Raw genomic sequence first — 22,275 nt, 5'->3', positions numbered from 1 at the left:
TAAAATATGTTGTTGAAACAAATGGAGAATTTTTAATAATGAGTTAGAATTTTTCATTTTATTAGTTGCACTCAAAGGCAATTTTCCTCAGTGCAGATTTTTTTTCGGATTAACTCTAAGCATGTTATGGGGTCCCAGGAATTCAACAATAATCTAAATAGCAAGCATCCAAAGATTTGGGATATATTTTCCTTAGTCTGTTACATCCCCATAATTTCATTTGAACCCTCCTACTCTTTCCACCATTTCACTTTCCAGGACAAAGAATTATGCTCTTTTGTAAGGTGGGGGAGGGTGGGGTAAAAATTTTGTCCTTGCCTGTTCTGCCTATAATGACAGTAATTATAATGAAGGGACTGTATGGAAAGCTGAAACTCTCTTTTGTTCTAGAGGTCTGCACAACAAAATTAGGAGGAATATTGTACAATGTACAAGGTACAGGTTTCAAAATTGAGAGTCTCACCACTTACTCGTCTTTGGGCCTTAGTGTCCATATCTTAAAGTTAGGACAATACTGCCTGTTTAGGGGATGACTGTATATATTACAAACTGTTGGCATACCACAACTGCTCAGTGATTGCTGTTTTTTTAGAAGTTAAGCAGGTAATAGGAATAGATCTCAAAGTTGAGTTTGAGGCAAAATATAGGGAGATGTATTAATGGTTATATTTGAACTCCTCAGTGTATTTTTATGGCCCTTCCCCTCTGATCATTGTCATGCTTCTAGGGTGAAGTGGGCCTTGTTCCTTTTTTCTCTTTCACCTTACTCATAAGATATTCATATGGTGGCTGGCTCAAGGCCATGCATGATGGTGAAATAAAAGGGCTGTAGGAAATTTCCTTTTAGTGGTGATGTATTATCAAATGCCAGAAGTATGTTCACATTCTCTAGTGCACACCGATAGACTGTCAGAGCAATGCATGTGACTGAGGATCCTTTTAGCATTCAATGTACTTATTAAAAGCAGAAAGAAGTTTGTATTTCTCTTGCCAGTCTCTGGAGAGTCAGCATTCTGACACTTAAACCCCATCATAAATGCTTGATCCTTAGGGCCACACAAAGCTGTGGGTCTGACCAGATGCAAGAGAAAACTCTTTAAATACCAGAGCAGGAGTCATCCAGGGCTGCTGAGCATGGCCTTGCCTCATCACAGAGTTGGCATGACCTCTTATAGGAAGGACAAGTAGTGGTTACCTAGACAGAGTGGGTGGGGTGTTGTAACCCAATACCAAGAGTTTCTAAAACCCAAACAGTTGTCAAATAAGAATGACATGCACCACAAAATGCAGCTACCTCACCTTCCACCCACATCTAGCATTGGTACCATGTCACAGCAGAGCTCCCTGGCAGAAGCAGCCAGGAGCTGCTCTTTGCCTTGGGCACTTCAGGCAGCAGAACACTGTTCTTTTCTCCCTTTTGGTGACTCGATGCTCCTCTGGGTGAACCACAACAACAGATTGAGATGAGTAAAACAAACTAAAATTAGGATAGCATTTCTACAGCTAAAGGCAATATAACCACAGCCCATGGAGGAAATGGGATAAAGAAGGAAATTTCTTTCTTGGTCTCACTATTGCATTTCCCAAAGAAATGACTGATATTGTTTGGTTCATGTATTGGTGAACACACATTTAGTTAACTCCTTTTGTGCCCTTTTAGTCTCAAAAAATATTTTGATTTGAATGATAATTTATACCTTATTTATGGATCATAAAACATGGAGTATATCCTCTGCTGGTTGGTGGGGAGATGGTAAGGTGGAAGTAGCCTGAACTTGGAATTAAGAGCTAAGACAACTGCTTAGGTTAATAGTAACCAAGTCAAAAGTATACCCAAAGGATGCAATAAGCTTACTTACAGTGGTGTTAACATCTGCCTTGTCCAAGCAGGAACTAGTGTAATGGTGGAGATGGTGGATCCTCCAATGGCAGGGTCCAGGTGGTCACTGGGCAAATGGCAGCATTGTGTTTTTAGGGAATTCCCTGAGTTTGGCATGGATGTTAGTAGTGGCTGGGGCTTGAGGGAATAGGATCTCCCTTGGAATGAAGAATATTGACAGGAACGAGGCTGGGATCAGAGCAAAGGAATAAGGTACACTTCAAGTATGTAAAATGGGCAAACTCAACTGACGTTACTTTTAAGAAAGGCTGCAATTGAAAGGACATGGAAGTCCAGAGGGCTTAGTCCAAGAGAAGCCTGCTGTGTTTATGCAGGCACTTTCCTATGTTACTGCATTTAATACTCACGATAGTCTTGAAAAATGAATGTTATTTCCATAAAAGAGGCAAAGCAACCAAGGCTCAGAGAATTTTATTTTATTTTTAATGGTTTTTATTTTTAAGGGTGGGGAGGGGCAGAGAGAGAGGGAGTGAGAGAATCTTTAGCAGACCCCACTCTGTCAGCACAGAGCCCAGCATGGGGCTTGAACTCACATAAGGCTCAGAGAATTTAAATAACCTGCCCAAGATTGTGGAGTCAGGAAGTGGTTTTCTATCCTGATAAATCTGGATATAAAGTCTGTGCTCTTTTCTCTACACTTTGCCACTTTAAAGATGAACAGTTGTTCAGGCCAATAAGTTAGGGAAGGGCACAGATGCAAAGTAATCAGAGATCTTGGTGCCTTCTGGATGGGGCAAGTCATTGGGTATATCTATGATAGACAGAGCATGTGGGAGAGTGATGTGAGATTAGACTTGGAGGGGCAGGCAGGGGTAGGATATTAAGGGCCTCAGAAAGTGCACTGAAGAGTTTGGACTCTAACCTGTAGGAAGTGGGAAGAAGCAGAAAAGTGACAGCATCCAAAATGTATTTTTTGTTGTTGTTGTTTTGTTGTGTGTGGGTTGTTTTTGTTTTGTTTTGTTTTGTGTTTGAGAGAAAGCATGAACAGGGGCAAGGGGCAGAGGGAGAGTGAAAGAGAGAATCTCAAGCAGGCTCCACTCTCAGTGCAGAGCCCAGTGTGGCACTCAGTTCCATGACTCTGGGATCATGACCTGAGCTGTAATCAAGAATTGTATGCTCAACTGACTGAGCCACCCAGGCATCCCTCCCAAAAGTATTTTAGAAGGATAATTTTGGCAGCAGGGTCGTGGCTGGATTCTCAAGCAAGAGTAGAGGTGAGTGAGAAAAAAAATCACAAGTTAGAGGCTGGTCTAGAGAATAAATATTTCAAATGTGAGGACAGAATCGTATGAGTCTCCTGCCTAAAATCCGTAGATTCCCTTGTACCTTCTAGATAATATAAAAAGCTCCTTGGTAAATACCTTTCATGACAGTCCTTGCTACCTTTCCAGGCATCTGCCCACCCTTGTTCCTAGCTCACTCAGTACACATTATTCCTTGAATACTTGCTGTTTTCTTTACTATAGTGGCTTCCTCAAGCTTGGAAAACCTATTTTCAAGCTTTAATTTTCCTATCCAAATGTTATCCCAAATGGGAAGGCTTTCCACATTACCTGGCAGGGTTTGACTCTTACTCCTCCCACAACTCTTTAAACATGCCTTTAGTAAAATGGACTTTATATAGTTTTATAATATCTCCCCTTATATGTTTTTGAGCTTCTTGAAGGCAGTGGTTATATCTGATTCATCTTAGATTCCCCTCATTTAGCTTGATATTTGGTATGTAAAGCATGCTTCATAACCAGCACCCTCCTCCCAACATTTGTGGGGCTGAGGCTGAAAGTATAATTAGAGCCCTTCAGCTCAGATCCCACCTCTATTCTTCCTTAGCCTAGAACCACAAGGAATTTTGCACATATGTGTATATGGACAATTCAGCCCCTATGTACAACCTCTGTCTACTCTCCTACTCTACTGTAAGCAGCTGTGTCTTCACCACCTTCAAGACTTCAGAATGTGTACTATAGTGATGCATCATATTCTGGGGAGGATGGATCTATAGAAGAATGCTTCATAGACAAGCTTACACAGGGAATCTACAGTCTTTGGTACAGGAACATGGCCTAGAATTAGGGTATGTGGCCCATTGTGGCAAAGTCTCTTTGGCCTTATGTACCTCTTGCATGTGGCTAGGGATGTGACCAGAGAAAGGATAAAGCAGAGTCATTTAAAGTGTAGAGCCTAGGTAGTGAAGCTTCCAGATTGGTAGTATTCATCATTCTGTGAAATATGTGAGACAGTAAAGGTTTAAAATAGAATAGTAAAATGGAGGAAGTAGGACTGATTTTAAGAATTCACTATCTAAGAAAAAGAAACCACTGATGAGCAGTGGGCAATGTGGGATAGAAACAAGAGTGGATGATAATCATAGTCTCTGTTGGTGGGAAGACTCATGTCAGATGAGGCAAGAAATTCATAGAGAAACTTACAATAGCTGGAAATATGGAGTTTAGAGCCCAAGACAGAGGTAGAGTTTGGAAATATGGATTTGGGAATTATCAGTTCATAGGTCATAGCTGGAACTGTGAGTCTGGCCAGATTGCCACAGGAAAGAGTACAGACTGAGAAGGACTTCAGTCACTGACAGAGGAAGTCCATGAAGAAGACTGAAAGGGAAAAGCCAAAGAAATACACAGACGTCCAGGGCAGAGAGAGCCATGGAAGATATTGGAGCTGGGCAACAGTTCAGAAAAGGATGGAGCGGGTCACATTGCTAGCAGCCAAGTCAAGTATGGGAAGGCTGAAGAGTGTTCATGGGGTTTTAATAAATAGAAAGTCACTGGTGACCTTAGTAAAATATATTATAAAGGAGGAATGAAACACATGGTGTTGTGTAGAAAGCAAAGTGGAAACAGTGTCAATTTAGTTCTTTAAGAAGTTCGGATGTAGGAACAAAACCAGCCATAACTTGAGGATGACACAAAATTTAGGAATGGTTATTATGTTTTTTGGTTGTGTTTCCTTTAAACACGGGAGAGCCTAGAGTATATGTGCTGAAGTGAAGGAGGAGAAAAGAAAAGGAAAGTTCAAAGATGTAAGAAATAGAAGGGAACTCCGTGAAAAAGATCCCTGTGCAAGCGGAGTTCCCTGGGAAGTAGACAGGGATTGAGAGGAATTGGAATTGGCACCTATGTAAGGGGGCTGGTGTAGAGGAAGAAGTTCGCTGTGATGCAGCTGCTCTGAAGCCTCAGCTAAGCTTAAGGTAGTTCTAAAGCTGGGCAGCCCTGAAGGGTTATCCAGAGTCGGAGCAAGGGAACTAGGCTTTTATACCTGACATTACTCTATCATTAGATGCACAATTCCTTGGGAAGGGAATGTGACGTAGGACAAGGTGACTGTTTTTAGTCAAAGAATCTCTGAAGAGGGCTGATAGCTAGGTGAGGGCTTCTGCTAGCAGTGCTCCTAATAGCTGAAACAACAAATCCTTCAGTCTTGAAGGGGCATCTAGGCTGCATATGTATATCAGTCAGGGTTCAGCTAGAGAGGCAAACCAGGAGATATAAATTAAGAGACTTATTGCAAGCAATTGGTTTGCATGATTATGACAGCTGTCTAGGCAAGTCCAAAATCCATAAAGCAGACCATCAGGAAGGACAGACTGGAAATTTTAGGGCTGAAGCAGCAGTCTATAGGCAGAATTTCTTCTTCAGGGAAGTCTTAGGTCAGTTTTTAAGGCCTTTCAACTGATTGGTTCGAGACTACCTAGATTATCTAAATTAATCTCCCTTACTTAAAATCAACTGATTCTGGACTTTAATCACATCTACAGAACACCTTCACAGTGACATTGATATTGCTGTTTGATTAAATAACTGGGGATAACAGGCTGGTCAAGTTGACATATTAAAAGACCATTGCACTGTTAAGATATTTGCTACAGTTTCCAAAGGCAGATGTGAGTAAATATAGTTTAATTTCTCTTACACACATAAGTGTAGTTTAGTGGGACTTACTAATTTGCTTTGGTGTTTCTTTGAATTTGGTGTTTCTGTAACTAAGCACTGACTTTCAAATATGTGATGACCATTTATACGTGGAATGACCAAAATATAAATGACATATCCTGATTTTTACATCTCAATGAGGAATGATATCCATAGTACTCAGTCACACATGTTGCTATTATCCTAACCAATGAGAACAGACACCAGCCATGAACAATTGCTAAAGCGACAAAAGTATATACTGCAGAAATCAGCCCTGCTCCCAACCACCTGGGTGCCAGCTGTGTCTGAATCCTTATTCCCACATGGTCAGTTCACCCTCGGTGGTGAATGCGTAGTATCAACAAGGCAACCAATCTTGGGTTCAAGCCCCTTTGCACACATAGGGTGACCTCAAACTGGAAACGTGATTGGTTTCTCAAACATCTGCTTGCTGACAGAGAAAACTAAAACTATGTCTTTCATACTTTTGGTGCCAAGGTTGTCTGGGAATTGTAGGAAATTTCTCTTTAAGTTTCATCAGAAAGTTAAAATCCTCTTTTTGTATCAGCAAGATACTGTCTTTCACTAAAGTAAAGTATCTGTATTTTTCTTCATGATTGTTGGAGCCATAGGTCAAGCTCTGCATCTAGATTAGGCTTCTCTCCTCAGTGGCAGTGTTACTCCCCAAGCTCAAATGTGCAGTGTCTGTCTGCCCTCAAGGAGCCATGTCCATTACATCCCCATCAGTGTTTTCTTCTCCAGAGCAGAGGAGATATTTAGTTGTCTTCATACTGTCTCCTTCCATCCTCCTCACTTCTCTATGTCCACCCATCCCAGCCTGCTGGGCTCCCCTCCCCTGCCTACTGTCATTCACCTCAACTACCCAGAGCAAAAGGGCCCTATTCTCCCACTGGAGCTGTTGTTCTAGAACTCCAGACCCCTTTCCTTCTGACCTCAGCCACCCTCAGAGCCTTTGATTGGAGGTGAGAGACACTTGAACTGCCAGCCAGCCTCCACTTAGAGTCTGAATGGCTGACACAGTGAGAATCCAGCTTTAACTGGAGCTGTATGAGGAACAGAGCAATCTTCATTTTACCGCTGAGGCAACGTAAAAATCTATTGAATTTCTGTTTCAGACTTCCTTTTAAGAAGTTTAAAATTTGTCAAACCGAATCTGCTGCAGGCTTGGTTTTGGATTACAAAAAAGGTCACCGTGTAGCAAAGTTTGCCCTATAATTGTTTAATCACAGATTTTGGGGTCCTATCCATTTTGCTAATTTTTAGATCAAAAAGTAGGCTGCTAGTACCACGTGCTTAAGAGGCAAGGTGTTCCTCCAACCCTTAAGAGTTAAAATGGCAAGCAAGTCAGATTGTGGATGACTTACTTACTTTGGGCAATTCTCCAAGATCAAAACTAAAAACTGCTGAGATGCCAAACTTCAAATGTCATCATCTTTATAAGCAACTTCCCATACAGATGATGATTCTGCATGCATGAGCATGTTTGTATCATACATGCTATTGCTGGCATGAACATACTTTTGGCAGCTTCATGAAATGGGTCTCATTTTCCATCCTCATGACCCCTTTCCTAACTCTTCTTCCTTTTAAAAGAAACCCACCTCTAGCCCCAGAATATAGAGAAAAAGGATTAAGCAAAATTAGCTCTAATGGATTAAGGATCAGGTTTGGGGAAGCAAAGAGTGAAATCTAATCTTGATCTCTCACTTATTCTTTTAAAATAATGTTTCCTTAGAGAGCCAAGTTCCTCAGAGTGTTTGAGGAGTTGGAAGTTTTCTCTCTACTGGTAGAGTTTCCTAGAGTCACATATTAACAGGACTTCAAAGCTCTTCTTTTAACAGGTAAATTATAACAGGTAAAATGTGAAAAGAGCCAGTAGAATGGAACAAGTAAAAAATCTTAGAGGTTATGTGGATGGTTAACAAATTTAATAGTTAACATGATTTGGACCATCTTACTTTTTGAAAATGTACTCTTGTCTACCAGTATTTTCTTCTTTGGAATAATGGTGATTTTTTTCTTAATTAAATACAAACTTGGCTACCCTTTTTTTCCATCTTTCTCCCTCACACTTATCTTTCCTCATTTCTCTGTCTTAGTGCATCTGTGGTAAATGAGATATAAAATCAAATGGATTTGGCTGGGCTTGAAATGAGTGTGTACTAGTGTATCAAGGGCATGAACACAACCAGCAGCTTCTCTGCAGCAGCCTACTTCTGGAGGAGTGGCATGTGGGGACAGAGTCTCTGAAGCATAAGCCCTGGAGGCTGGAGGAGGTGGCAAAGGGCACCATCTAATTGGAGTGCAGGCCTGTGAATAAACCACTTCCAGAAAGGGGATGATCTCGTGGTACCTTACATGTTGTTGGAGCCAAGAACAAGTGGGCAAAGAGGCCTGGCCATGCCTTGAACAGCTTTAATAATTACTTAATTATACCCCTGCCTACACTGCTCTGCCCATGAATCTTGTCTGCTTTAAAGGGCCCAGAACTGAGGCACTTGAGGTGGAGCCGGGTCTGATGCTGCCTCAGCCATAGGTAGGGGTGAAGGGGAATCTGGAGACAAGGGCCATGCCTACCTCTGTTCCATTGAAGTAGTTGTGGGACATGCAGGAGGTTATGGACCCATTTTGAGCCTCAGTTTCCTCCTTGTGAAATGGGCTGTTAAAAGGACTAAGTGGGATAACACCTCACTCAAATATTGTTTGAGAAAGTGCCAAACTTAATGTTGTACCTCTTCCCCTGTCATGCTGACCTCCACAGTGGTCCTGGGCTGTGTGGAACCTGGGCACATAAAAATATTTCAGGGACCACGGAGGAGGTCATCACTATGGGAACATAGACCTCAAATCTTAATCGTGATTATGCTGTGACAGTCTTATTCTATGTTGTTTTGCATACAAGAAGTTACAATGACACTGTTAGAAAACCCATCTGCAGAAGCTTGTCAAAACCAAAATAGAGGCTGGGAAATGCAGTTTTCCTGTGATACTAAATTTTTCAAAAACATTTTAGAACTTTTCTCTGGGGACTATCTCCAGGGTCTATTTATCAGACACCTAAGGACATTAATCACACCTTATTTTTAGTTCAAAACATTATGACCCACTTGGGCTATTCACCTTAACAATAAATGACTTTTGAAAAGTTCTGATAACCCATTTTTCAGAAGAAGTTTCCCCAGTTCTGAGGAAATTTGAAACAAGGTCATTGATCTCTGAAGGAAATTCCCAAAGAGGAATTCTGAATATTTTTAGTAATGGTGGCAGCTCCCCAGGGGACAGAAAACATGCATTGTTGGGGTTTGGAGACCCTCCACTTTCTAGCTCTTGGACATCTTACTTAACCTGTCTGACTATCAGTCAGAGAAATAGTACTGAACTTGAAGCAGTCTCTGTACTGACAGTAGAGAGCCTGAAGCAGGACTCAAACTCATGAACCGGGAGATCATGACCTGAGCTGAAGTCAGACTCTTAACTGACTGAGCCACCAGGTGCCCCTATATACAACTATGTTCATTTAAGTGTATGAACATAATAAGATTAGCTATGATGTCAGATAACAGCTTTCTGCTGGGTCCTGTTCTAAGTGCTTTATGTGTGTTAGTTAATTTATTCCTCACATGAGCCCTATATGTTAGGTCTATTATGATTTTATTCTGTAGATGTTAAAACTGAGGCACTGAAACATTAAGTAATGTGTGTTAGAATATTAGGTATTACTTTATCAGCATATATTTCTCAGGGATGAGTGGGTGGAAAAGGGTGTGTGTGTGTGTTTGTGTGTGTGTGTGTGATGTGGAAAAGGGAATCCAAACATGTGGGTTAGAAGTCGAGATGGCTCCTTTTGCTGCCTGTGCTCTGGCTGTGCTCTGGCACAACCTCTAACCTGAGCACAGAAGAGCTTGTCCTTAAGAACTATCAAGGGAGCACATCAAGAACTAGAGCAAAAGGGCATCAGCTGTTTATCACCAGCAGCTTAAACTGCAGTCACTCCCAAGTGTCATTTAGGACAGAAGAACATAAATAGTATTTGAACTAACCTAGTTTTAGGTGGAGGGATAACTAGTGTTCTTTATAGTTGGTTGTAATTTTATACTAGTTGTCTCATATAATCCCATTTTACTGATGTTGCAGTGGAGAAAGAGTGACTTGCCTTATGTTACCAGCTAGTGACTGGAGAAAGCTGTTGTTTTCTTGCTGTCACATTGCAGAAGCCTGCCCCTCTCAAAGGAGTGAAGGTGTCACCTGATTCCTTCTCTCTATTTTTGTTTTCACTTTCACCCTTTCTGAAAGCCAAATTGACTCCTAGGAACGTGAAGGATGTGAGGTAGAGAGGGCTGCATGGCATCAAAAAGAAAAGTGGAGGAGCAGCAAGCCCTGAGGACAGGGTGCTGCTGTGGGTGGAGGCCCTGACTACTGATTTTGGATGTTCCGCAAGAAAGTTAAATGGCCCATTTTTTTCCCCCAGTTCTGCCCACATGGCTTCCATTGTTAATTCTGAGTGGCCATTGGCTGAGTGCTAGAGCAGAGCTCCAAATGCTCTGTACAGCAGTGGCCTTGACCCCAGCACTGGAAAAGCACTCAACTCTGGGCTCTGCATGATAGTTTTCCCCCAGTGTAGCCTAGCACTGCTTTTCCTTAGGAAAGGAGGTAAAAACACAATATGGCAGAGTGCTGTTGGATTTCCCAGACTCTAGGCACATTTTCATCCTGTCTGACTATAGGTCAAGAACCTACATCCATTTCCAAGTTTATGCCACTGTTTTCTTTTTCTTCTGTTTTTCTTTAATGTTTGTTTGTTTGTTTGGAGAGAGAGAGAAGGAGAGAGAGAATCCAGACTCTCTGATGTCAGTGCAGAGCCTGAGGCAGGGCTCGATGTCATGATTTGTGAGATCATGATCTGAGCTGAAATCAAGAGTCAGATGCTTAACCATTTGAGCCACAGGCACCCCTTACCACTGTTTTCTGATTCTTCCCTGCCTTAAGGTCTGTCTTTTCATGAGAGATAAATAGAGCTGGTATTTCTACTTAATCAAATATGTATATTTATAAAGGGTCCAGTTACGGGCATCATACATCCTGTTGATGACCAAGAAGCTCATCTTTGTGCAGATACACTTGGAAAATGGAGCTGGGAGGATGTGTGGAAATATTCCAGGTGGAAACAGAGCTTGTTCACATAAATTTTACTCTAGGAAAATATCTGTTGGGAAAGCATGAGCTTAGAGCTATGAAGTATAAGTACACTTTTCTCAAACTCTATTGGTTATGTTCAATATTATCTTAGTACTTCTTAATTAAGCAGTCCAGTTTATTATGTTACTTTAAATTATCTGATTTTCTGATCATTTCATGTTTTTCTTGTCCACTTAGGTAAACTCCTTTGGAGGGTTTGGAAAAAACTCTTTCTTTGGTGTTTCCCAGTAATCCATCATATAATGATAGCCAAAAATTGTCATTCTTTTTGACCACCCATCATCTACAGATTCTTTCTCTCTTTGCGGAATCCCTTATTTTATAAGGCAGAGCTCAGGTCTTCTTATCAAAGATGAAAATACCAGACATCAGATTTTCCAATCTTCCTTGCTGTTAGAACATGGACAGATGTCCAGATTCCACTCATCATATGGTCCTTGAGTCTGCTGTTGGTTGGAAGAAGAGAACCCATGCTGGCAATGAGTGTTGGACACAGAGGCAGCTACCCCAGTTCCCAGGGGTAGCAGGGTCAGTGATTCTAGTACTGACATCCGTTGACCAGTGCTGCTGGTGCTGGTAGTGCCCACTGTAGTGTCTGGGTACAGGGTAGCAAGTATGCTGTCTTCCCTGGATGTATTGTGCAGTGGATTTACAGTAGTGTTCCTGGTTGCACAGTCTTCAAGCCTTATTCTCTAGACCCCCTAGAAATTCCTTGAGTTACCCAATGTCCTTTCAATAAATTCTTCTTCTTCTTAAATTAGCTAGGGACTATTTCTGTTGCTTGCAACAAAGTATCCAAAGAGATACAATGTTAAAGCAAACAGTCAATAAATATTTGTTAAATGACTAATTAAGAACTTCTGACATCTCCTCCAGTTCTAATGAAATTCAAGACCCTCCTAAAGAATATGTATATAAATAGGGAGGCAGAATTGGATGCAGACTATTTAGGGAACAAAGAATAAAGTTTTGTTAGAGCAGAAAATTCATGTAGAAGAATAATGGGAAATGCGGTTGCAAAACTAGATGGGAAAATATTGTGGAGGATTTTAAAAAGCTAGACTAAGGAGTTTAGGATTAAACTCCAGGTTTAGGCGTATATGTGCAAAATTAGAGAAACTGGAATTGTGGCTGTCAGTTACTCAGGAGTGCCTTTAGTATAATATTCCCAAAATATGATGTATAGAACTTGAATATACAGAATGTTAACAAATTGGATCTGTATTCAAATATATTTGGTAACTAGTAGGTCAATTAAAATTCAAAAGGTTTCTTGACTCTCTTAGGGTAAATTTCTAAGATGTATTCAGTAAGCAGCACTTCTCAAACTTATTGGATATGAATTTCACCCAGCTAAAAATGTTGGAAGGAAAGATTTCCATTATCAATCAAATCACTTATTTGCATGAACTGTTAGTAAGTCCAAATGAAGAACATTTGAGCTGAATGTATAAAACTGTCTAAGTCCTGATTATTGCTGCTTCTTGTGGCCACATCCTGGCCTCATGTTGAGTTCCTCTTTTGCTTTTATGTAAGGGTTCCCAAGCACTGTATGACCTCAAGGCTGACATCTTACTCAGTGACTATCTTAGGGGTTTACAGTGGTCAGCTAATAGCTTTAATAAAGGAAGAAGCTTAGCAAGGCTCTGAATATTAATTATATATATTTTAAAGATTTATTTTTTTAACTGTTTTTAGGTTTACAGCAAGATTGAGGAATGTACAGAGATTGCCATAGATCCCTGCCCATCAATATGCATAATCTCCCCTATTATAGACATCCCTTGCCAGAGTGGTATATTTGTTATAATTGATGAACCTATTGTAATGCATCCGTAATCAACCAAAGTCTGTAGTTTATATTATGTTTCCATCTTGCCATTGTCATTCTGTAGGACTGGATGTTGAATGACATGTATCCATCTTTATACACTTGATCTTAGCCAAAAGGCTGAGAAGCGATAAATATCCATCTTTATAGTATCAAATAGATCATTTACACTGTGCTAAAAATTCTCTGTGCTCTGTCCATCTCTTCCCTCACTCTCATCTTCTGATCTTTTTACTGTCTCCATAGCTTTGCCTTTTCTAGAATGTCATATAGTTGGAATTATATATTTGCCTTTTCTAATTGGCTTCTATTAGTAATATGCACTTAAGTTTTCTCCATATCTTCATGGTTGATAGATCATTTCTTCTTATGCTGAATAATTCTCCATTTTCTGGATGTACTGCAGTTTATTTATCCATTTCCTTTCTGAAGGACATCTTGGTTGTTTCCAACTTTTGACAATTACTTATAATGCTGCCATAAATATGTGTGCAGATTTTGTGTGAACATAAATTTTCAACTTCCTTTAGGTAAATACCAAGGAGTGCAAATACTAGATTGTATGGGAAGGGTATGTTTAGTGTTCTTAGGAACTGGCAAACTGTATTTTAAAGTAACTATCATTTGGCATTTCCCACCAGACATGAATGAGACTCCCTCTTGCTCTATGTCCTTGTCAGCATTTGGCGTTGTCAGTAGTCTGGATTTTGGCTACTCTAATAGGGATAGAGTAATCCCTCATTGTTGCTTAATTTGCATTTCCCTGATGACATGTGGTGTGGAACATTTTTTCATATGCTTATTTGCCATCAGTATATTTTCTTTGGTAAGATATTTGCTAAAGTCTTTGGCCCATTTTTAATAGGGTTATTTGTTTGTTTATTGTTTAGTTTTAAGAGTTCTTTGTATATTTTGGACAACAACCCTTTATCAGAAGTGTCTTTTGCAAGTATTTTCTCTCACCTGTGGCTTGTCTTCATTTTCTTGATATTGTCTTTTACAGAAGTTTTCAGTTTTAATGAAAACTACTTTACCAAATATTTCTTATGTAGACCAGGCCTTTGGTGTTGTACCTAAAAAGTGATTACTATACATAGGGTCATCTAGGTTTTCTCTGCTATCTCTTAGGAGTTTTATATTTTTGGGTTTTACATTTAGGTCTGTGATCCATTTTGAATTAATTTTTTTTGAAGAGTATAAGTTCTATCTCTACATTAATTTTTTAACACTTGGATATTCACTTGTGCCAGCATCATTTGTTGAAAAGACCTATCTTTTTTCCTTTGTCAAAGATTAGTTGACTGTATTTATGTAGGTCTATTTTTAGACTATTATATTCCAATGATCTACTTGTCTAATCTTATGCCAGTACCATAGTATCTCTGTTGCTGTTCCTTTATAGTGTGTGTTGAAGTCAGGTAGTGCCAATCTTCCAATTTTGTTCTTCTTTTTCAATATCATGTTGTCTATTATGGATCTCTTGCCTCTCCATATAAATCATAGATTCAGTTTTTCAATATCTATAAAATAATTTTGGGGGGATTTTGATTGGGATTGTATTGAATTTATAGATAAAGTTATGAGTAAATGATATCTTGACAATATTGAATCTTCCTGTCCATGAATATGGAATATATCTCCATTTAGTTAATTATTTGATTTCATTCACCAGTTTTTCTAATTTTCCTCATATAGATCTTATAAATATTTTGTTAGATTTATACCTAAGTATAATTTCATTTTGGGGGATGTTAATGTAAATGGCATCATGTTTTTAATTTTAATATCCTCTTTTTCATTGCTGGTCTCTAAGAAACCATTTGACTTTTGTATATTAACCTTATATGCTGCAACATTGCCATCATCTCTTATTAGTTCCAGCAGGGAGTTATTTTATTTCATTTTATTTTTGTCAGTTCTTTCATATTTTCTATATAGACTATTATGTCACCTGTGTATAATGATAATTTTTTCTTCCTTTCCAATCTGTACCTTTTGGTTCCTTTTCTTGTGTTATTGCATTAGCTAGAACTTCTAGTTCCATATTGAAAAGCAGTGGTGAAAGGGGACATCCTTATATTTATCCTAATCTTTGTAAGAAAGCTTTGAGTTTCTTACCATTAAGTATAATATTAGTTGAAGGGTTTTTTGAGTATTCTTTATCAAGTTGAGAAAGTTCCTCACTATTTCTAGTTTACTGAGAGATTTTTTTTTTTTTTAACCATGAATGGATATTGGGTTTGGTCAAGTGCTTTTTCTTTATCTATTGATATTATTGTATGATTTCTTTCTTAGTCTATTGATGTTATGGATCATTTTAATTGATTTTGTAATGTTCAATCAGTCCTGCGTACCTGGTAATGTCCTCCTTGGTTGTGGTATGTAATTCCTTTATATATTTTTTGTATTTTATTTACTAATAATTTGTCAAGGATTTTTACAATTTTGTTCATGAGAGATAATGTTCTGTAATTTTCTTATGATGTCTTTGTCTGATTCTGGTATTAGGGTAATTCTGGCCTCATAGAATGAGTTCAGAAGTATTCCTTCTGCTTTTATCCTCTGAAAGAGATTGTAAAGAATTGGTGTAATTTTTTCCTTAAATATTTGGTAGAGATTACCAGTGAATCCATCTTGTCCTAGTATTTTCTGTTTTGGAAGCTTATTAACTATTGATTCAATTTCTTTAATACATATAGGCCTATATGGATTGTCTCTTTTTATGTGAGTTTTGGCAAATTGTGTCTTTCAAGGAATTGTTCAATTTCATCTAAGTTATCAAATCTGTTGGCATACCTTATTTTCTTATTAGTCTAATAGAAAACCAGGGAACATGAATAGATTGGATCAGAGGTCCTGAGAAGGGTGTCAGCTTTTGCTCATTAATAAAGTCTTAAAGAAAAGAAAAAAAAAAGGAAAAAGAAAAGAAAGAAAAAATAAGAAAGAAGGAAAAATACACATTACTCATAGTAGCAGTTTGCCAGTATACCATTTCAACTAGTCATTTCTTTGACATTTATTTTAGATGGCTCAAGTTATCCTCAAGAATATATGGACATTGGAGGCTCCTAGGTGTCTCAATCTGTTGAGTGTCCAACTTTAGGTCAGGTCATGATCTTGCTGTTCCCAGGTTCAAGGCCTGCGTTGGGCTCTGTGTTGACAGTGCAAAGCCTGGAGCCTGTTTTGGATTCTTTGTCTCCCTCTCTCTTCCTCTCTCTCTGCCTCCTCCCTCTCTGCCATCTCTCTTAAATAAAGATTAAAAAAACAAAAACAAAAGAATACTGAACATTAACCTTGGACAGTTTAAGACTCAGTAGTGCCTGGATACTTGAAAAGAAAGGGGGAAAGTGACAAGGTGTCTCAAAAAGTACCTAATCTTGGCCCTTTGCCATGTCCTTACTCTGAGGTTTTGCTTAGAGTGGGGCCCAGAACTGGCTGCACTTTCAGATGTGACTGACTAGCAAGATGAGAGTGTGATCAAGGCACTAAGTGATGCATTAGAGAAAATCTAATTTCAGCAAGGCTTTAGACAAGGGTTTCTAGAATGCTATTGTGGTTTAAAATGTGATGCATCCAAATGCAGAAGAGACAGTTCTCCAAGTTAGAAGATTAGAGACATGTTCAGATTTTATCAATCCTGCAATTCTAACTTTGCTGAACCTCACTTTCCTTACCACATAGAGGATGTATAATGCATATCTCATAGGCTAATCTTAAGTATGAGGAATGACTATTGGACAAGAGCAAAACAATGATGATTATGGCCTCCATTTACTAATTGTAAAATGGTGGTAAAAATGTTACCTACCTTAGAAGGTTACTATGAGAAATAAATGAGTGAATAAAGTGCTTAGAATTGTAAAGGCATAATAAGGACTCAGAAATGTTAGCTGTCATTCTTATTATTATCATATGTTTAAATTTTTTTATGTTTATTTATTTTGAGAGAGAAAGAGACAAAGCACAAGCAAGGGAAGGGCAGAAAGAGAGAGGAAGACACAGAATTTGAAGCAGGCTCCAGGCTCTGAGCTGTCAGCACAGAGCCCAATGTGGGGTTCGAACACGTGGACCATGAGATCATGACCTGAGCTGAAGTCAGATGCTCCACTGATTGAGCCACTCAGTCACCCCTATTATTATCATGTATTAAATCATAAATGTTTTTTCTTGATCAGGAGACATGTTTCTCTAACATCTTTCTTATAGTCCTTCCAAATTCTTTTAAGATCCATAATTCAACATTCAGAACAGTATCATATTTAAAAATTGTTTAGGCTTATGTATTGATTAAATAGAAGATTGCTAACTCTTTCTGTATCCATTTGTTAAATCTTTCCCAGAACATACATTTGGAAAATATTAGAATAAAACATAAACTTTCCCCCCAAATGGAATTATATATTAGTATCTCATAGTGACCCAAAGTGTCTAAATAGTGTAGTACATTTAAATCCAAGGATGGGTCTTCTCCTTTTCTGTATAAGCAGTAGCAATTATTGGTTGTAACGACTGTGGACTCACTAGAGGCACCTTTGAAAGAATGCTCTGTTGCCCTTGCATTTCAGTAATGGCTGTATTGCTAATCAGCCTTTATATATTACTGAAGTATTTTTTATCCTCATTTTTGGTGATTTAGCCAGGATCAAAGATCACTAGTTCCACTTCATATATAAAAAAATAAGAGACAAAGATGGTAAAGTCATAAGTGATTTGTCCAAGATCATACGTTTTGGTTCTGTCATGGAGTTTGGGCTGGAGCTGATTCTAGTGGCCAGTTCTCTGAAGTACACTGGATAGTCAACAAGAAGGGACTGCTCTGTGAGTTTTGTCCTCTTAAGTTTCAGGAGGTAAATCTATAGTCTGTGTTGAGGCTAGTCCAAGAGGGATGCTTTGCCTTAAAACACGAGGTCTTAAGACCGATGCAGAAATGAATGACACAGGCCATTCATACCTGGCTTAGAGTGTAATGCCACAAACTTTCAGAAGTATAGAACAATTTTTCAGGTAAAAATCTTGGAAGGAATGACAGTGTATTAGAAGATTCCTTAGTACTTGACATATGAGTTTTCATCTGAAATGATTTGGCACCTGCCATTAATTCTGTTTCCCATTAGTAAATGGTAACCTCATAGGGATGGCATTTTTCTCTGCTGCCGCTAGGAATGGCCAAGGTCACATTCCAGAAAAGGATGCTTGCCTTGCAAAGCATACCATTCCTGGGAGAGATAAAGAGAGAGTTAATGTTTGAAGATATTGTCAACTTCATTAACAGTTAACAAACTTACCTATCATTTACTGCTGCTGTAACTTTTTTCTTTTCCCAGAAACAGATAATAAGAAGTAGAATAAGCTTGCTTGGACAATTAAAGAACAATGATTTTATAGAACTCAATAGTTTTTTCAAGACTACTGTTTATATGTTGGGGCTGTGTGGGCTTTATATGCCATCTATTGAGTGTCTATTTTTAAAACTCAGCATGATTTATTCAAATCCTGGACATTCTTGGCACTTGACAATGCTGGAGGTTAAGGGAGATGATAAAAAAGAAAGAATGAGGAAGGATATCACTTGTGGATTCCTTCTAGTTTTGCTGGCACTGCTTAAGTCAAGGAATTCTTGAATTTTAGAACCAGATGGGAAGTTGAGATGCTGTCATTCAACCCACCCTCTCCTTTATGCAAGTTATTGTACAACAGTTATCACAGGTAGCTAGCTATACAACTTTGCTCAGATGTCTCTAATGATGAGGCACTCAATATTGCAGGTGACTGTGATGTCATTATTAGAATAATGTGATTGTTTAAAAAAAGTTATTTTTTATTTTGATGCAACTTGACTCTGCAATATCTCCCCCACTGGTTCTTGTTCTGCCTCTTTGGTTATATACAATAAATTCAACCCAAGGTGGGTGAATACTATCGGAGTGTAATCATGGCTCTAGAACCACATGGCCTGGTTTCAAATGCAAGTTCTTCACCATCTTCACTAAATGTTTGTGCTTCAGTGTCCTCACCTAAAAAATGTGAATTCTATCAGTGCCTATCTCATAGGGTGGTCATCAGGAAGAAATGGGTTTATATGTGAAAAAATTTAGAGCAATATCTGGTATTTGGTAGGCACGTCAATGAATGTTAGCTGCTGTCAATGTTATTTTTACTATTTCATTTTACGTACCAATTCTTTTTATTTTTATTTACTTATTTTGTAATGTTTTTTTACTTTTGAGAGAGAGAAAGAGAGAGAGAACAAACAAGGAGAGAAGGGGCAGAGAGGGGGAACACAATCTGAAGTAGGCTCCATGCCGTGTGCTGATGCAGGGCTTGAACCCACAAGCCTGAGATCATGACCAGAGCCAATGTCAGATGCTTAACTGACTGAGCAACCCAGGCACCCCATACCAATTTTTTAAAGTGTTATTTAGGGGCACCTGAGTGGCTCAGTTGGTTAAGTTTTCAACTCTTGATTTCAGCTCAGGTCATGATCTCATGGTTCATGGGATTGAGCCCTGCATTGGGCTCTTCATTGAAGGCATAGAGCCTGCTTGGGATCCTCTCTCTGTCTCTGTCTCTCTCTCTCTCAAAATAAATAAATAAATATTAAAAAAAACAAGTGCTGTTTGGAGCACTGTACTGAGTGTATTCTGAGGCCTTGCTTGGTGAGTACCATGATTGATAAAGAATGTGTGCTAAGGGTAGAAGAAGGGGAAATAATGTCAGAGCCAAATATTTGTGATTTGTAATCCAATTTTGATTTCTCATGACAGTGCTTAAAATATTTAATGAAATAGGTATTTTACTATCTTGGCCTCCTCTGTTCCAGACTAAAGTACCTTATAGAAATATTGAAATCTATTAATTCTCTAAACTGCCAAAAAGATGGGTGGGTCATGGAGGCATCCTTAAAATGGGGTTATAGTCAGACCAAGGGAGAACGTTTTCATCTTTTACCTTTTGTTAAATACTTCTGAATACTCATAATTATTTGAAATCTCTACAAAAACACTAATGCACCATTTTTCAAAACTTAATAATGAAATTAGTTTTCTATTCCCTATACTCATACCACTCTTGCATTGTTTTTGTTGTTGGCATGCAGTGTGTTGTTATGGAGGGAACCTTAGACTGAGAGTTAGAGTATCTCATGGACTGAATTGTGTCCCTCCCACCCCAAATCTCCGTGTTGAAGCCCTAACTTCCAATGTGACTGTATTTTGAGATAGGGCCGTCAGGAGATAATCAGGTTAAATGAATTACAAAGGATAGGGCCCTAATCCCATAGGACTGTGATCCCCAGGAGAATGCAAATTCCCCAGAGAATCTAATTTTTTTAAATGGGGGATAAAAAGAAAAAGAAGCAAAGACACTCTTTCCTAAAGACTCTTAACCTTATCTTATTTGCATTTTCCCTAGGAGAATACTGGGGTCACAGAGAATTTTTAGATTAAAAGAGACTCAAAGGTGGCCTGATCCAACTATCCATTCAATTAATTGCCCATAACATTTACTGGGGTTCTGCTGATAATAGTGAACATTATTATGTTTTTATACCTTCTGAGGGTTCAGGGAGGATTTGGGATGGCTGTAATCACATTAACAGTAGTTCCCAATTCATAATCTACTATTTAATTCTCTACATTTCCCAGTCCAGTGGTCTAATAGTTTAAACAAACACCTCCGCCTTAAATATCCTTCCATCTTGACCTCTCTGATTAGAGTCAGAACCATAGAACTGGAGGTCCTTCCAAAATTATCTAGCCCATTGGTGCTACTCCGAAAGTGAGAAATTGTAGTCTAGAACAATGCATTTGTTGCATCACATGTCACAGCTAATGAGTAACAGAGTTGGTATCTAAACTACTATCACCTGACACTCACATAGGGGCCTGCGTGGGCTTCTACTTTGTCAGGTCAACCAGCCCCTCATTACCCTTAGCTTGCATCCATACCTCCTCATCTGGTTTTCTCAGACCCTGTGTTTCAAGCCATGTTGGACAGTCTGAACTAGACCATTTGCTCAAAGATACCCCAGTATAAGTGGTAGAAAGTGGTTCTAGTTAATTGTCTTGGGTCCTCTTATTAATGCAGGAAGTAGTATGTTTCCTGACTTTGTTCCCAGTCCCAGGATACTAGAAAGGCCCCTCATCTGGCAGTTTTGGAAATGAATAGTGCTCAGCCATCCACAAAAGTTTGGCTTAAGATTTAAGGAACGAGTTGGTGTGAGGAAAAAGCAATACTGTCCTTCATCCACTGGCAGAATCCTGAGTAACATTTAGCCTAGGATTAGATCTGTTTTAATACACTTTCCACCTATTTGTTCTCACAGACCATCAAAGCATTTCATATCTTTTTAAAAATATCTTTATGCCTTTTATTTATTTTTGAGAGACAGAGAGAGACAGTTCAAGCCGGGGAGGATCAGAGAGAGAGATACAGAATCTGAAGCAGGCTCCAGGCTCTGAGCTAGCTGTCAGCACAGAGCCTGACGCGGGGCTCGAACCCATGAACTGTGAGATCATGACCTGAGCCAAGGTCAGATGCTTAACCATCTGAGCCACCCAGGCACCCCCCCCCATCAAAACGTTTCAAATTTAAGGATTACTCAGAGACTGATTGTCTATTTAACTAATTTATAAAAATATTTTCCCAAAGGAACAAGAGTGGTGTTGTTCCAGAATAAAAACGGACCTTATTTAGAAATCAGCCAGTTTCCAGAACAGGATTCATGTCAAATAATGCCTGACTTTGAGACCTGGCTACTTCCTTGATTCTCTGACACTCTCCCCTCACCTCACCCCCATCCTACTAGACACTCCCATTGGTTCTTCCTGTTGATAGCATCTTTAAAAAAATTGGCCACACTATTGTTATCAGTGTCATAGTTTCATTTCTCATTTGTGTCTATATTTAGATTGGAGAGGAAAACCTCTTTCTATTGCCCAGGAAAGAGACTGTTTTTAAGTGAGTTAATGAACCTCTTACCGGAAAATACCAAATGTAGTTGATGTCTTGTTGCTATTAAGGAATAGGTGCTAAAGCTTAGGAAGTATGAAAGTTTTAGCTGATAGAATGATCATGACTTTGATGGTCAGGTCACAGGCATATGTATTAGGCCAGGCTCTAGGAGTGGGGCAGGAGCAGGTGCTTGGGTGCTTGTATGTAGGATCAGGTACCGTTGTTGTGTGCTAATAAGAACACAGGTCCATTTTAGTCAGGAAGAGTGGTGATAAACGTAGTTCTAAAGAGCAGGCACCAAAGGATTATCTATTGTAGATAAGAATCAAAGTCTGATATTAGATTTCAAAAAAAAGTCCATGAATTAGAAAGAATCATGGATTCTAAGAGACATTTAACCAAAATATATTATTTTTTATGATTTTCCTTGCTGGCTTTAAGGAATTAAT

This window comes from Suricata suricatta, chromosome 6, assembly GCF_006229205.1.
Source record: "Suricata suricatta isolate VVHF042 chromosome 6, meerkat_22Aug2017_6uvM2_HiC, whole genome shotgun sequence".
NCBI lineage: Eukaryota > Metazoa > Chordata > Mammalia > Carnivora > Herpestidae > Suricata > Suricata suricatta.
This window is presented reverse-complemented; position numbering follows the sequence as displayed.